The 16,388-nt window shown below is 35.1% G+C and overlaps 2 pseudogenes; one reads left to right on the forward strand and one right to left on the reverse strand.

The window, feature by feature from the left end:
* Nucleotides 1–7,315: 7,315 nt before the first annotated feature.
* On the reverse strand, nt 7,316–12,518 carry LOC134477462 (olfactory receptor 6C6-like; annotated as a pseudogene).
* A 206-nt stretch (nt 12,519–12,724) lies between these two features.
* Nucleotides 12,725–16,075, forward strand: LOC111758613 (olfactory receptor 6C3-like; annotated as a pseudogene).
* The last annotated feature ends 313 nt before the right edge of the window (nt 16,076–16,388 follow it).

Consider the following 16,388-nt stretch of genomic DNA (forward strand, 5'->3'; position numbering starts at 1 on the left):
ATTATTTCTATCATTTTTCTCTTTTTTAAGTAAAAAAAGAAGAAATAAAAATAAAAGTGAACCTACAATGGACATGACTCAAATCCAGAAGATTATATTATTTGAAATGTATATTCCTATACATTGGATAACCTGGAAAAAATAGATTCACTCCTACACACACTTGAATAACCAAAACTGAACAAAAAGAAAATTTTTAAAAAAGCAATAAATCTGTGTATGGGACATAAAATCAATGCAGTAATAATTTTATTACATGACTTTTACTAAGTAAAAAAATTCAGATATTTTAATGTACTTAACAGAATATTATTCCAGAATGTCAAAAGTATCTGATTCATAAGCTCCTCAATCATTTCCATAAAATTGAGTAGAAAAGAACATTATCAAACATATTCATGACGGCTAGCATTGCCCTGATACTAAAGCAATGTAATGAATTGACATTAAATCAATCAATAAATGAAATAAAACTACAGATCAACCCCAAATTTATATCTCTTAAATAAGATACTAATAAACAAAATACAACTATCTTAGTGATATTTTCTTGAACAACCCCAAATTTATATCTCTTAAATAAGATACTAATAAACAAAATACAACTATCTTAGTGATATTTTCTTTACTGGTACAAAATACTAAATACAAAAAGTTAAAGGAGAAGTGGTTTACTTTGGCTTACAGTTGCAGTCTAAAATCAATTATCTCTACGGTACAAATTCCATAGTGCAAGGTGTTGGCAGAGGAAAATGGTTAAACCATGGCAGTTTGGAAGCAGACTTGAGAGGGAAGAACCAGAGACAAGAATATACCTTACAATTTTTTCCATCAGTGGCCCACATTAAGTAGGCCCCACCTCTTAGTAGAACACTCAGTTACATAAGTCATCAGTGGATAAATCCTTTCATGTTTGTAGCACTAACTTTATCCCACCATTCAATCATCTTCCAAATATATAAGGCTTTAGGAAAAGCCTTATACCTAGAATGCAACAATCCACCCTGATTCCCAAAAGACTCACACTTATATTATGTAAAATGCCTTAGTTTACTGATAAGACCTGCCAAAGTCTCACAACTTCCAATTTTGGTGAAAAATCCAAGTCCAAAGTCTTCAATAATGCATAAGTCAAACTCTTAGCTGTAAGGACATGTAAAACTAAAAAACAAACAAACAAACAAAAGAAACTAATCCTTCAAACACTGAATGGCACAAGAAAAAACATTTCCATTTTAAAAATGATAAAGAGAAGAATACAAAGATTTGGAACCAAAGCAAGTTTAAAAATCAAGCAGGGCAAACCTTTAACTCTGTAATTCCATGTTCATAAACTGTGGCAGGATGTGATGAGATAAGAGTTCCAAAAGGTGTTGGGCTTGCATGGTCCCACCCTTTATGGCATGTTGATTTCAACACTAATGGCCATTTCCTTAATTTGGTGCTGGCCTCCTTAAGATGCTTTATCGCCTTTGTATCTATAGGCAGGTGGGCTCTGTTTCCCTGAGCATCTACAGCAACTGGAAAAGCCTGGAGAAAACGGCCCAGGCCTCCTGGGTCCTCTCTTTTGACTTGATGCCAAAGGTCTTCCTGGAATGTCCCAGGGGATGTCTGGACCCGTTGCGGACAGCTACATAGCTGATGGCAGGGTCTCGGGTAAGCATGATAATATGGCGGGTCAGGAGGTAGAGCCGTAGGTCTTATACGGGGCGGCCCTGGGATCCCGTACTCGCTTTCAGTGACCCATTTACTCTGAGAAATCCTGTGTTGCAGCTCATTTATGGCCTCAGAGTAGGGCCCTCTCGACTGCGTGTGTGTGACTTCCCCTCTTTCGGTGGTGTCTGCATCCACCATTTTGTATACTTCTTCCTCCCCCTCATTATCGGATGAGTCCTCTGTTTCTGGGTTGGGTGCGGTCGCCTCGCCTGCGGCACTGGACTCCCGAGATTGCTCGCAGGAGGATTCTGCCTGATGGTAACCAAGCGCCATGGCGCCAGCCCTAATATGGTCACGACAAGAGGCGTCTGCGAGGCAGCTCCTCACTATTGCCCAAAGTGGTCTGACTCCTGGCTCCAGGAGGCCATTTTCTGCTGCAAAGTCAAGATCTCTCCCTAATTTATCCCTGCTGGGGATGGTAACAGACCCCATGGGACCAAACCAAGGTGCTACCTTATCGACCTGATCGAGGAAGTTTTAAATTTGTTCTCGTTTCATTTTTAATCCCTTTTCTCTCAGTAAGTCGCCCAAAGCGACCGACAGCGGCTGAGTAGCGGTGTTGCCCATGTTAACCGGAATTTCAAGAGTTTCTTTTAATTTTTCTTTTTCTTTTTCCTTTTTCCTTTTTTAAACAGGGACAGCTTAGTCCCCGCTACAGCGCCCCCAAAACCTGCCTCTTTACGGCACCAGGAACTCTCTTTACGAGTTCCTCGACCCTTGCGACGTGTCTGCCCAAGGTTGCCCGATAGCCCCCGCCATCTGGTCTGGCAGCACCCGCTGCCTGTTGCGTAGCACCCGCTACCAACATTGAGCAGTTTAACCTGTCAGCCCCCGCCCGCCGCGTAGCCCCCGCTATTGGGCACTTGACGGTTTTACCTGTTAACGTCTCTATTACGTCGGAGAGAGAGGTTCCCCCGTACTGTCGGAGAGAGGGTCTCAGCACTCCCTGTACTGTTGGAGAGAGGGTCTCAGCGCTCCCCGTATGGGCCACCAGTTGACCAGCGCAGCCCCCCAATGAGACCTGAGATGCTCTTGTGGGCGACAGTTAACTGCTGCTTTATTTACGCGGGCTCTGGTTTACATATTTGGCCGTGACCAATCACAGGCTGCCACGAGGAAGCAGGGCGGGAATGGGACGCAGGCTCTGGCTACTATATCCAGCTGTGGCCAATCAGGAGTTGCCACAGAGTCGGCACGGGGCAAATATGGAGTGAGCACGAAGTGCGCACGGGTTGGCTAATTTAAAGAGGGATGTAGCGCATTGCGGAAGCTGGTGTGGTCCTTAGTCCCGGGTGGGGTATGGTATGTTGAGCGCCTGCACCCAACAGGTTACTTTCTCATAACTGGAACACCCAAAATTTAAAGGAGGAGAGGTTTATTTTTGTTTCAAGCCATGGATGATTGTCTCCAAGGAAGGAGTGTCATGATGAAAGGGCATGGTAGATTAAAGCTCTTTAACTCATGGTAGTCACAAAGCAGTGAGAAAGAGGGGGAGAAGAGAGAGAGAGCGAGAGAGAGAGAGAGAGAGAGAGACAGAGACAGAGAGACAGAGAGAGACAGAGAGAGAGACAAACAGAGAGAGAGAGAGAGAGAGAGAGAGAGAGAGAGAGAGAGACAAATCTGATAACAAGGATAGATTCTTGTATGTCATTATCCCAGTGATCCATCTCCAATGAGGCTTTACTTCACAGCATCACATTTTCAGTGACTGGACTCATTAATGGATAAATCCACTAATAAATGAAGCACAAACATTAAAGGACAACCCAATCAGCTTCCCAACACATGACACCATTGTACAGCATTTTTTATTTAAATCTTTGAAAAGATCATACATCATGCCAAGTTGGCTTCAACCAGGAATACAAGGATGGTTCAACATATTTAAATTAATATATGCAACATATTGCATAAAGGGAAGGATATCAAAGCAACAAAAATATGGATAAAACTCATAATTACACCCAAATACATACAGACACAACCTATCATAAAATCCAATATCTTTAATGAAAAATCTCTGATGAAAATAAGTACATAATGGCAATATATGAAACTGATTTAAGACCCACAGCTGGTATCATACTTAATATGGAAAAACAGAAGTAGTATCCATGAAAATCATAAACAGCATTAGAGAGTCGGTGGCATAGAGAGCTGTGGGTGAGCCAGGAGGAAAACCACTCAGCGTCTCTCAAAATCCAGCCATGTTGGAAAGTAGGGTTCTGAGCAAGAAAGCAACATGCCCACCTTCACGGTAAGCAGTCGAGGTGTGAGGGAACAGCAGGTGAACCAGGAAGAGAACCAGTCGGTGTCTCCTGAGATCCAGCCTTGTTGAAAATTACAGTTGTGCAAGAAAGCAATTTGCCTTCCTTCCTGGTAAGCAGCCCTGGCATAAGCCAGGAAAAGAAGTAGTCAGCATCTTCTGTGAGCCTATAGGCATGTGGGCTGGGAATCAAATATCACATCCCCACTCATTGGCAACCGTGAATCAGAGGTCTGAGCATTTCTTGGGAGGATGACCATATGCAATATACTAAATATGGGAGATTTCCTTCCCTCTGTCCTCTCTTTGAAGGCTAACGTGGTTTCACTGTTTGGCTTTGTTCTGATTAATTGTTTTGCTCTATTCAATATTCTCTTTCAATTGGTTTTATAATTTTCTGATTTTGCTATATCTGATTGAATGGACAACTATTGTGAAGATAACGAGATATACTATGGAACCTATTCCTGTTATTCAGGTACCCTGTTGTGAAGTTCTGTACCACTTTCACTGAATTTGTTTTTTTCTGCTGGTTCTGTGGTATTTTACTAACTTCAGAATTTAAAAAAAAAGATTAAAGTGCCTACTCTGTTACTCCTATTTAATTTAGTTCTCAAAAATTAAGCCAGAGAAGTCATGCAAGAGGAAGAACTAAGTAACACATATAAACAAAGAGGTCAAATTAATCTTATCTACAGATTACACGATCCTTTACATACTAGAACCAGTTAAGTTCTTGAAAATATACTACAACTAATAAAATAAGCACAGTAGCAACATAAAATATTACCACAGAAAAATTAACACTTTCTGCACAACAAAAGAAATAATCAATTAAATGAAGAGATAACATACAGAATGGGAAAATTTCCAGTTATGCCTGGGTATGAGGACTAATGTGAAGAACATATAAAAACATTACAAATGGAAGTCTTAAACTACAAGATGAGAAATTGAAATGTGTAGACACTTCTCAAAAAAAAAACAATTATAAATTGTCATTGGCTACATTAAAAAATGCTCAACATCTTTGCCCATCAAAGCAAAGCTCTCTCTCCCTCCATCTCTCTCTCTCTCTCTCTCTCTCTGTATCTCTCTATATCTATCTATCTATCTATCTATCTATCTATCTATCTATCTATCATCTATCTATTTATCCATCTATCCATCTATCTTTGTGCAGTACTGGTGATTGAACTCATGGTATTTTTTACCTTACCCAGCTTAAATTGTTTTAAAATATATTTTCTCATGTGTGGTAATCTGTTTTCTAACATTTCTCTCCACCAGAAACTGTCTAGGGTATTCTGTTCATGGTTTCCAAAAAAAATTGTCAAACAGTCAGGGTTCACTTAAAGAATATGGATACACTCAATATATTTAAACATACATAATGGCCAGGATATTTAAATAGTCACATATAATGAGTAAAAATTGAACAGAATGATACAGAATGTACCACTTCTATTTAAATCTACATCTAACACTGACATTACTCTGAATAGAACCAAAAATAGAAAGAGTGAAATATAAATTCTGAGACATTGACTTTGGTTATTTGCACAGTCCACACTGAATTTATATTGCAAAGCCAATATAGTATGTAACTTTCCCAGACATTCTTTAAGAGCAGAGGACATACTGGGAGGTTATTTCCAAGTGTCTCTTTTTCAGTAGGATTCTGAATACTACTAATCAAAATGACAACTTTACAAAATTCATAAGTTTGTAGAGCAGTGAATTCTGGTGATCATCAGGTGACTTTGTAGGCAGGCTGAAAGGGAGAAAATGATGTAGAATGATTCTTCATTTCCTCCAGAAACAATTTTGGAAGGTCTCTGCCTAGGAACTGGAAATTGTAGACTAGAGTCCAGATGACATAAGGAGACAATCATTTCCAAAGACAGTTGATTTCAGTAAGAAATAATAGAATATTACATGGTTTCAGTAACTGGGATTTTAATGAACTAGCTTTGCTCACAGATGAAAGTAAATGATGCAGTGTTGTGAAAAACTTCTTCAGGGAATAAAGTGCTAAGTATTGTAATAAGGGAAGTATAACCTTCTCTGGGAAAAAGAAAGCACAAATGTTACTAAATATAATAGCATTAGGAACACACTATGGATGTATGCTATTTATGAAAACATGGAAAACATATTATTGATCAAAAGAAGTTGGATATGAGGTTCAAACTGTGAGATTTCCTATATATGAAATTTTAGAATAGGCAAGACTAATCTATAGTACATAAAGAATTTCAGTAGATATGTGAATTCAATGTTACTTGGAGTTTGGTTAAAAGCGGAGGAATGACTGTCTGGAAGCAAAATAAAACAATTGAAATGATGATCACTAGCTATATAGTTATATAAATGCACATAATTTTTAAACATATTGAATAAAATGACTAGTATTAGATAGGTGAAATGCATAATTAATATGGTAAAATTGACACAAGTAACAGGAAAATTTAGGATACAAGTTATTTTAAGTATATAAAATTTCCTCAAATAAAGATATATATTACACTTTTAATTTTTTAACAAAGTAGTGGGATTTTTATTTATTTATTTACTCTAGGATTCAGAATAAAAAACCATATCCTAATTAGAACCAAACCCAGAGCTTGAACTATTTGTGCCAAATGTTCTAGCTGCTTATATTTATAAATAATTTGCTTATAACTATTATAACACATGTGGAAAAACAATCTGTGGAACATTCTTTATGGTTATGTAATTCTTTTATCTAGTACTGTCTTTACCTATGTATTCATTTTTGTTACCGGGCATGGCACTCATGATCATGCACTTGCCAGGCACGTGCTTAAACCACTGAGCTATATCCCTGGCCTTTAGTACTATCTTTAAAAGTTCATCATAAATGATGATTGCTATTGGAGGGCAAATTTAAACTTTGAAATTACCTACATGTTTACTTATTTTCTATCGCACTATTCATTACATTATAAAATGAATATGATGTTATGTGATTGTTTTTGATAATTCAACAAAAGTCATTAAGGATAGATGTTAAATCATTAACACATACCCTAACTAGTAAACTAAGTATATATAAAACATTTTATAAGATTAAAATATTTAATGCTATGCTTTATTAGAAGTGATCTTTCTAGGTAAAGACAGAATTTAGCATTGTGTATTGAAAGAAGTAATTTTATTCTAGATGCTAGGAAAATCTCAGAAATATGAGCAGAGAGTTGTAAAACACAATATAATGAGATATATAGGCTCAAGCAGAGAAATAGTATATACCAAAATTAATGTAATTGAGCACTTGTTGAATTTGATCATTCATAATTTAACAACATACTATTTATATCTAAATTTGGTCTTACTATTTTGAAAAAAAGAAAACTTATGACACACATACTTGAGGGCTTCTTTTATGTGTTGGTTCTTTTAAATGAAAGGGTTGATTAAAGAAGCAACAGAAGCATTGAGCACAGCTATTCCTTTAGTTAGCATCACACTTTCTTTTGCTGATAGTTTTTTATACAGAAAGATACAATTCCCGTAAGTAATGGTGATGACACCAATATGAGGAAAAAGTGGAAAACGCCTTTCTTTGTTGTTGAACAGATGGAGCTTTTAGAATGGTTTTAAGGATGAATGTGTAGGAGAGGACCACTAATAACAATGTGATAACAAGCATCATCACAGATAAAATAAAAGCCATGAATTCTATGAAATGTGTATCTGTACATGAGATCTGTAGGGTTGGAGAAGTGTCACATAGGAAGCGGTCAATCGTTTTGGAAGCACAGAAATCCAGCCTTAGTCCCATGAGCAAAGGGGAAAGATGACTAAAAGTTCAGTTGCCCTGTAGTGGAGCACAAGTTGCTAGCAGACTTTGCTGTTCATAATGTTTGGGTAATGCAGTTGTTGGCAGGTGGCAACATTGCAGTCATTGGCCATGGAAGCCAGGAAGGTAAAATGCCATAATCGCTAATAGAAAGAAAAAGAATAGCTGAGCTGCACAACCACTGGAGGCAATTGTTCTGTCCCCAGTGAGAATGCTTTTCAAGAATCGTGGAAGGCAATTGTGGTGTAGGAGATTTCTAAGAAGGAGAAATTTCAGAGGAAGTAATACATTGGGGTCTTGAGGTGGGGATCTAGGAGGGAGAGGACAGTGATGATTAAGTTCCCCATCAGGCTCAAGATCTAACTGCAAAAGAAAAACAAGAAAGTTACCATTTGTTTAAAGGGTCATCTGTCAGTCCATGCAGAATGAACTCTATTTTTTTTCTTTTAGTTATGATTTTGAAAAAAAAAATCATGATAAATAATATTGAAAGAAATGTACCATAAAAGAGAAATACAGAAAGGAATGAAGACATCTTATGAGAAACAAAATATACAGTGAAAGGAATGAAAAGATATGGAAGATGAAACAAATTATAATTAACTGAGCTCAAGGAAAAGTTGAAAAAATAAAGGTATAGCAACTAATTTTATAAATATATCACTGAAAAAATAAATGGGAAACCTGTTAAAATAGATTATGCTTCAATTGATAACACATTCTTTTTTAAATATCCTGTTTAGATTAAAGCATAAGTATACTTTAAATCAGCAAGATCCAGAGAATAAAAATACAAAAGCATGTGATACACAGTAGTGTTAGCACTGCAAATGAGACAATTTAGATGTCAAAATAATAATACTTAAATATCAGGCAAACAAGAAGCAAATTTTACATGAATACATATTTTACATGAATACACATATGTTATTAATAAAATATGTTATTCCTAAACTTTACAAATATTACATTGATAAGTGAAATTAAGCCTGAAAATATATACTATGACTTTCAATAAGAGAAGGGAGTCAGATTAAAAGAGGTCATTTTAAGAAATCATGATTTTAAAGTTATATATTTCAATAAAATTGTTGTAGAAACTTTCATGAAAGGTCTACTTTGAAGCCAAACTGTAGATATTTCTTCTGAAAATAATTATTGCTACAAATATGAAAAAGTTCTTAGTTTTTCTTTGACCATCAAAAAAAAGTAATAAAATCCACTTTAAAATGACACTGTCCAGAAGCATGTGATCTAAATTGAGGATTTAACAAAATAATTTCCAACTTCTGAAATTGTTTTTTTAAAACATACATTCTGAATAAATGCATAAAAATAAAAAAAAAACAATGTATATGAGTACTCAAGAAAAGACATACAAAGCAAATGAATCAGTAGAAATTAAAAAAAACAACAGTGACACAAATATGACCTGATTGACAACAATCTTTAGATATCTCCTACTTTGTCATTTCTGCTAAAACTGTATACTATTTGAAAGAAGTGTCCAAATATCTGGAGTCATTTAGTACAATCAGATGATTATAAAACAATAAAATATTTCTCCTTTTTGAAAGCATGGCAAAACTGATAGAAATGTTTATTTAAATATTTAAACTAGAGGTCTTCATGTCAACTGCTGATCTGTTCTGCATTAGCAGTTACTTATATCATCTATTCCATATCATGCACTGTAAGGGAAGGCAAAACAAATCACAGTATGATATTATACAAATAGAGTTCACTTAAAAGAATTATATTTATCCCTCAGAAAGGACTTCTTTCTAGAATATATAAATAATTAAAAAATCAGATACCCAAAATTCAAAGACCCATTCCAAAAATAGGCATCTGAGATGAATATACAGTTCTCAGATGAAGAAATACAAATGGCAGATAAATACATGAAAAAATGCCCAGCATCATTGGTAATTAGAGGAATGCAAATTAAAACAGCACTCCAGAATAAAGATCTCACTCCAGAATAAGGATCCATCTCACTCCAGAAAGAAATACCCAGGATAAAGAAATCTACCAACAACCAATGCTGGAGAGGCTGCGGGGATAAAAGAACTCTATTGCACTGTTGGTGGGTGTGTAGACCGGTGCAACCAGTGTGAAGGTCAGTCTGAAAGTTCCTCAAAAAGCTTGGTTTGGAAGCTCCATTTGACCCAACTATCCCACTTTTGGGCATATTCCCAGAAGAGCTGAAAACATCATACCACAGTGATATATGTGCACCCATGTTTATAGCAGCACAATTTGTAATAGCCAGATCTTGGAAATAACCTAAATGCCCATCAACTGAGGAACTGATAAAAAAAAAAAAAAGATGTGATATTTTTTATATAATGGAGTACTACTCTACTATAAAGAATGATCGCATTGAGATATTTATAAATAAATTGATGCAACTCGAGAACATACTCATAAGTGAAATAAATCAAACTCACATGTCTAAATACCATATAATCTCCCTAGTGTAACAAATGGTAAGAGTATATAAGATACAAAAAACTCAATGATTATAGTGAAAGGATAAGAATCTGCTTAAAAGGTAAAAAAAAAAAATATTTCACGGTAAAAGAGGAAAAAGAAAAAGGAAGGAAAAAAAATGTCTAAAATTATGGAAACACATTTAGGAGAGCTACGATGATTGCACTACAAACTGTAAGTTCTTGGAATAAAATAGTTAACACTCATAGGTTTAGAACAATTATGCATATTATTTTATAGTGATCTGAGAAACTCTTGAATATCATTATGTAAAATAATAACCCTATTATTACCACCTTGTTTTGAAGGCCTATACTGTCAGTGTTCTGGGCTCTTTGCTATTGTTGTTTATACGTCTTTTTTGTTTCGTGTTTTTCTAGGAATTTATTTTGTTTTGCCTTGGTTTCTTCTATTTTTCCCTCTAATACAGAAAGGATAGGTATATATGTAGAGACTCATGCATGCGTAGGACTTCTAAAATGTTTATGAGAATCTGTAATATGCACGATGAAATGAACAGATCTTTTGAAGAAAAAGAGACACAAAGGAAACCAGAACTAATTCCATAGTGTCATGATGTGAAATCCAGAAATCCTAGTGTTTTTTTATTCAGAGTGATTTTAGTCTTTTTTGTTTTGTTTCATTTCAACATACATGAAGACCTGTCCATAGACAGCTATTTTGAAGAGAATAAGAGACATTATGACAGCCATTGTTGATTTCCTTATTGTCTGGTCTTGAAGACCTAAAATGCGTTCATCATCCTGTTCTGATCAGTTCTATACTATTTTGTTTTGTATGAATTCATTGTATGTGAATATATGGACAACTATTTGAAAGAAAACAAGGGACAATATGATAGACAGTGAAGATTTCCTGTTGTTTTGTTTTGAAATCTGTGTCTCTTACATTTTATATTATGATCTGTTTTGTTCTGTTCTGTTTAATTTTACCCTCTTTAAAAATAAAAATTGAAAAGAATCATATTTAATTTTATTTAATACAATATCACACAAGCATAACATTTTACAGCCTTAAAATACTGTCGTATCTTTCTTGTAATCATTCAACATTGCCTACAAATAAAATGTAAAAAGTAGTAAAAACACTAACATTTCATACTGTAACAGCTTTCTTTGACAAATTTTATAGACAGACATGAGCACACATTGATTCAATACCTGGCTCACCATCCTGGTGAACAGTGAATAGTTGTTCATTTTCCTTACCATTTCTTTGTACACTAAAATATATGGCTGATTAATTTTTGCTCATAAAAATTATGTTCACTGATTTCTTACTCTACTATTAGAAAAGTTTATCAACTCACCTTAATTTCTACAAGGTATTGCAATTCCTTTATCTAAGGCATTGTAAACATCACCCAGTGCAACATACAACACAATATGACAACTAATTCTTAGATTGCTGAAAATGTATGCCTTCTGTGTCTTCTGGGAAAAAGATCTAAATAGATAAGATACAGGAGCATCATTTTTAAGCAATTATTTATTTTGTGTTCCAGAAGTGTTTTCAATGCAGGCACACTCAATCTCCAAAGAATTAAAAGTATCACACCACAGTGATATATGAAAAACTATGTTTGTAACAGAACACTAGAATAGCTAAATCTTGGAAGCAGATCAAATATCTTTTAACTATGAATGGATAAAGAAGATATGGTCATTTTGTTGTTGTTGTTGCCTAGGTTGTTTTGTTTCTTGTGTTTTGTGAGGCTTGTGTTTTTTACTGGGAATCAAACAGAACTTCGTGCTTGCCAGGTAGGTGCTGTGTAACTGAGTCAGGTCCCCAGCCTGGCTCTTTTTTATAATGGAAAGCTCACAGCCATAACTAGAGATATAAATGAGACATCTCAAGGTAAATGGATGCACCTTGAAACCACGCTCTTAAGTAGAATAAATCAAACATGCAGGTATAAAAACAGCATAGTTCCTTTCATGTGAGAAACTAAAAGTGAAAATAAGGATTAAAATGAGTAACATATGTCAAAAAGGAAAAAACGTTCAAAATGGAAGGTGAATAGGGAAGGGGATGTAGGAAATGAAGGTAGGGAAAACAAAACAAAGAAGAAGAGAAGGAAAATATGGAATCAAGGTTGGTGCTTGGTAAACAGAGGCAAGACGAGTTGAATGGAGGGAAGGAGAATGGGAGAAAAAAATCAAGATAGGTGATGTAGAGGTACTTACTCCCCATAATGTGATCATCATTATATATGTAAAATGCACCAATAAGCCTAATTAACTAGAAAAGCATGATTTCAGAAAGTCCAGTAGAGAACTCTGTAACATTGGGTTGCCTGCTACATATCTACCTTTCATAGCCATAGATAAATAGTTCAGAATTTAAACAGAGACTGAAGGAAGAATATTTTAAGAAAATATCAAAAGGGAAAGCCTAAGATGGACAAACCCTGCTATAGCCCTAGTGATCTCAAGCTAAATGACAGGTTAACTAAGGAGGTAGAGACAAGGAGATGATGGAGAGCAGTTTGATCGATGATTGGAGTAACCTTTAAGACAACAAAAACCAATTGATAAGATGGTAAAAAAATTATCGTTGGAATCTTTGTATACAATTTTTAGTGGAGATTACACCTAATATGATCATGAGTGCACTCATTAATTATTATTGTCTGGTACACATATACACATATAACATACACACAGATGCACACAGATATAGGTATACGCAGGTGTAGAAGACAGCAGAAAAAAAGATAAACTGGATGAAGCAAAGTAAAACACACACATACATTCATTCATGAACACACACACACACACACACACACACACACACGCGTGTGCAAAGCTCCACAGTGCCCACCAAGTCTGCTTCTGATTCTGTCTGCAGGCAGAAACCTATCAGGTTTCAGTTATATTATTCTGAATAAAGGTAGCTAAATGCCAAAAGTCTGAGACACTTTTGGTTGTGTTCTAGGAGGAAGACAGAGAAGGAGTGATCAAGCACTGGCTCATTCATTTTGCTCTATTGATGCATTTTTAGTTCCTGTCCCTTTCTCTCCTTGGCAACCATTGTGTTAGAGGACATCTCAGAGAATGATCTGCTTTAACTCGGTCCCAGTAGGAAGAAAGCTAAAACAGATGGGCAGGGGGCGCTGAGTAATGGACTTGGTGTGAATTAGATCTCAACTGCTTTATTTAGCTTCTTCTTTCTGCTTATTTCTTTAGGAAGTTTTCATACTTTTGCAAGATGGAGTATTGTGCCTGGGCTAATCTGTAAGCACTGCTGGGAATGTTTTTTCTGTAAACACTCCTGATACTGGAAATTATCTAACTGGTTTCTCCTTCAAGTCTCCTTCCCATGCCTAAGATTTTTATCTGTCCCATTACTGGACGTATCCGGACAGAACCTGGTGAGAGTCCTCTGAGCATGTCATGAGCACTGCAATCTCTAATCCTCCATGGTGGGATTTCCAAAACCAAGATTCTCTTTCAGAGTAATCATTCCAGTTGTTTTCCTCTTCTCTACTTTTTTGTCTCAATTACCCACACAACCGATATATCTAAGGAACAAATGAAACACATAGCAAGATAGATCAAATTCTAGTCTGCAAAATGAATGAATTTAAGGACTAAGAAATATACATGCTGGATTTTCAGGCCCTAATAGAATTGAACTGGAATTCAGTAATAGTAAACTATTTAGATAATCTTCAAACATAACAGACAATAAAGTTCTAAATAACCAAGTATAAAATAAAAATATTAAGAAACATGTAAAAATATTTAAGCTATGCAAACCTAAAAATTTCAAGAATTCATCAATTTCCATTTTAGAGGTTTATTACTATGAACTTTGACATGGTTCACTTATTTTCAAATCATTCCAGGAGACTCTCCGTTTTTATATGCCATTTTCATATATGTTCATGTATCCCTAAAAGACTGTTGATATTCATAAAAATATATTAATAAAAGCACAAGATTACATTTCTTTCTCATCTCCTACTGAACTATAAGCTGTTGCTATAGAAACTAAGTACTTACATTACAGACAGAATGCTGCTTGCTTATGATAAGGAGAGAATGAGACAGATAGAAGCCATAAAGGTTAAAGCTTAGATTCTATAAAGTAAATTTTGTGAAATAACTTCTTTACTCACACGAGCTAGTTACAAGAAGGAAGTGATTGCATATTTTGGCAAGAAAAAAATTCACTTGTGACTTTCTTCTTGACTTCAGAAAGATTTAAGGACCAAATGGCAAACGGAGTATAATGCAAAGAGTTGTTTAACAATGAAAATAAAAACTAAAGCAGCATGTTGCAGAACTACATGATTGAGTTTGAGTTTTAATAATTTCTCTGGTCTTGTTTTCTTGTCAATAAAATTAATTTGCTATTGCATACTATCAAGACAATTTTATTTATTTGTTTTTATTGTTTTAACTGCATTCATCTCTATGATCATGCTAAAAAGAATATTTAAGAATATATATTATCATCACTAGTATTAAGTTACTATTGTAGTTTTGTCATCAATTTCCACCAATAAATTGTGTAAGGTTTAAGAGGCATTGAGTTAAAAGAAAAAGTATTCTTTATTTCTAAAATACATTAATTTGAAATAAAATTCCCAGTATTGTTTTAGAAAACCTTGTTCAAAGGTACATTGCACATAAGTTTTATTATATAAAGAGATATAATGGAACTTTACAACTATTTAGTGAATTTATGATTTTATTCTTCCATATAAGGGAGTAAAACTTTTACAGGTGTAAGGGCCCACACCTTCATTTCACTAGAGATACTTTGTAAATGCTGTTTTTATTGCTTCATTTTTCAGCAATAAATACTGCTAAAAATTAACTTGAGAAACCACACGATTATTACCAAATTTGTACTCTTGGGTGTATGAGACAACTCAAATCTTCAGACTGTAATCTTTACCTTTTTTATAACATACATATTAAGTGTTACTGGAAACTTAACCATCATTCACACCTTGCTGTATTCACAGTTAAAGACTTCTGTGTACTTCTTCCAAAATTTCTTCTTGTTGGAAATTACATTTAGCAGTGTTTCCACCCCAAGATTTTTGTGTCCAATAATTACTAAAGTCAAGACCATTTCCTCTAACAACTGTTTAGCCCAATAATTTTTCATCTCCTTAAGTATTTCTGAATTTTTGCTTTTGATGGCTATATCCTATGATAGCTATGTTCCCATGTGCAAGCCTCTGCATTACACTAGCATCAGGAATAAGAAAATCTGTGTGCTTCTGGTTTTTAGTTCTTGCCTGGCAGGATTTCTGACCATTTTCCCGACTACTGACGCTTATCGTCAAATTGGATTTCTGTGCTTCCAATGTCATCGGCCACTTCTCTTGTGACTACTTCCCCATCATAGAATTCTCTTGCTCAGATACATGGCTTTTGGTAATGACTGGATTCTGCTTTGCCTTTCTTACTCTGCTCTTCACATTGGTGTTGGTGATTTTTTTCTACATATTCATCATAAGCACCATTCTGAGAATCCCTTCTGCCAGTCAGAGGAAAAAGACTTTTTCTACCTTTTCCTCTCAATGAAAGTCATCTCTATATCATATAGATGCTGCATATTTATTTATGTCAAGCCTTAAGTAAAATAGCATCATTAACCAAAGAGTAGCTGTCCTTAATACTTCAACTGCTCCCATGTTAAATCCTTTTGTTTACACCACCAGGAACCACCTAATAGAACAGTTCTTCACAAATTTAATTCAGAAACTAGTGTTTTATCTTATAAAATGAAATCTTTATTAAATAATGAAACCTGTTTTGAAGACTCAATAAGGGAATTGATTTTGATCTCTTATAGCATTAAATATGCCCTGCACAACTTTGGGCAATGCTCAAGTCATTAGCTTCTTCTTTCTTCTTTCTTTCAATCTCAAAGTTACCATACTGTATTTTCCTTTAAAACTACCCAAACAGTCACTTCTATATCTTATCCATTACAACGTGGAAACTATTGGCTATAAATCTTTGTGAACCGGCATTTGCCACTTGCGCCAGGACCCCAGCCCACAGCATTGGCGCTGAGCAGGCCTCCACTACCAGAGCG

The sequence above is a fragment of the Cavia porcellus genome, unplaced genomic scaffold (genome assembly GCF_034190915.1).
Source record: "Cavia porcellus strain 051 isolate PalLab524CR breed Dunkin Hartley unplaced genomic scaffold, mCavPor4.1 scaffold_8, whole genome shotgun sequence".
Taxonomy (NCBI): Eukaryota; Metazoa; Chordata; class Mammalia; order Rodentia; family Caviidae; genus Cavia; species Cavia porcellus.